Below are 1,811 nucleotides of genomic sequence, written 5' to 3'. Positions count from 1 at the left end.
TCTAAGGGGCCTGCAGAGGGATGAGATCCCTTGGAGAGTGTGTGTGTGTGTACTGCACATGATTTCAGGGTTCTAAGGGGCCTGCAGAGGGCATGAGATCCTTTGGAGCTGGATTGGCAGGTGTTTATGACTTGTCCCAGTGTGGGTCTTGGGAAGTGAACTGGGGTTTTCTACTAGAGTAGAACGATCTCTAATTGCTGAGCTATCTCCCTAGCCCCTAATTTGACTTCTTTATTGAGTCTGGACATGAATTCCTCATTAACATTTTATCACTTCATTATAACTAAATTATTTGTTAGTGTTATACTTTTCACTTAACATTTATTTTTACCATACATATATATAACCAGTTTCTTAGTTGTTTCTTACTCTTTCTACTTTATTTTCTTACTTTTATTTTATAGACAGGGTCTCATGTAGCCTAGGCTTGCCTCAAGCTTCTTATATAGCCAAGGATAACCATGAATTTCTGAACATCCTGCTTCTACCTCCAGAGAGCTGGGATTATAGTTGTGTGCCAACCTACCAAGTTTCTGTTGCACTGAGTATTGAGCCCTGGGCTGCACGGATCCTAGGCAAGCACTCCACTAACTGAACTATATCCTCAGGCTGTCATCTTTCCTGCTTGGCTGATCTCTTTCTTTCTTTTTTAGGAAGTGCATTTCTAGTAGCTTGTTTTGAGTGAAAATTTATTAGCAGGAAGCTCAGTTAATGGCTTATATGTTTTTCTGTTTTTTAAGTATTAAATAGTAATGTGTTTATATATTAAATAATCATGTGAATCAATATTATAAATATTAAATATAAATGCTAAATTTTAAATAATAATTTTAAGATATTAAAGTTTTAAAAACTTTAATTGTTTATTATTTGTGTGTAGGCAGGCACATTGACAGCATTGTTCTCTACTTTCATCATAAATTTTAGGGATTAAAATAAATTCATCAGAGTGGGCAGCCATCTCCTTTACCTCCTAAGCCTTTTCCCTGGCCACTATTTCCTTAGCACTGACTGAAACCTGCAATGCATGTTGATTCCACTCTAGACTGCCATGGACTGGGGTTTCTTACGGGGTCCCTTGTTCCGCGGGACGATGGGTTCTGGCCAGGTGTGCACAGGATTCGGCTTTGACAAACAGACTAGACACGAGTGGTGTAAGGTCTTAGTGTATTTCTCAAAAATGACATGAGGCTTTTACAATCATTGCAAAAGAGAAATGAAAAATCTGGCAGCTCAGTAGTGGAGGTACATTTGAGGCCACCTAAAACACACCAGGTCTAAAATAGCAGCCATCTCCTCTGGACTGGTGCAGCACCCCAGGGCTCCGAGTATGTTTGGGCTACATGGTCCTGGCCAGAGTCTCGGGGGGGTTGTGGGTGCGCTAGCCAGGAGGGTAGAAGCTTGAATCTCGAATCCTCAATGCTGAATGCTCGAATCTCGAATGTTCAATCTCTTGAATCTCGACTGGTGCTGCACCCCACGGGCCCAAGCACTCTGGGCCCGGGGTAGGGGATGGGGCTACGGACTGCATGAAGTCCTAGTCCACCAAAGTTGGTTCTAATCCGAGTGCGAGCGAGTCCAAACACTGAATGTCGACTCTAGAATGCTGAATGCAGACTGCCTGTTGCTGAATGCTCTCTGCTCTCTTTCTGTAAGCTTTAATGCCCTACCCAAAATGCTGGAGTCAATTAGTTAGAATGGCTTAACATTCCAAGCCAGAGTTTAATGTCTTACCCACAAAGTTGGAGGCAATTAGTTTGGATGGCTTAACATTCCAAGCCAGGGTTTAACTATGACATTGGAACATTGGT

General features: G+C 42.0%; 1 protein-coding gene across 1 annotated transcript in view; it reads left to right on the top strand.

The window, feature by feature from the left end:
* The window catches only part of Col28a1 (collagen type XXVIII alpha 1 chain), a 172,346-nt gene that overhangs the window by 57,540 nt on the left and 112,995 nt on the right, over positions 1 to 1,811 (top strand). The gene's annotated exons all lie outside the window — the stretch shown is intronic.

The sequence above is a fragment of the Mastomys coucha genome, unplaced genomic scaffold, assembly GCF_008632895.1.
Source record: "Mastomys coucha isolate ucsf_1 unplaced genomic scaffold, UCSF_Mcou_1 pScaffold20, whole genome shotgun sequence".
Lineage (NCBI taxonomy): Eukaryota > Metazoa > Chordata > Mammalia > Rodentia > Muridae > Mastomys > Mastomys coucha.
Note: the sequence above shows the minus strand (reverse complement) of the source record. Positions and strands in the feature narration are given on the sequence as shown.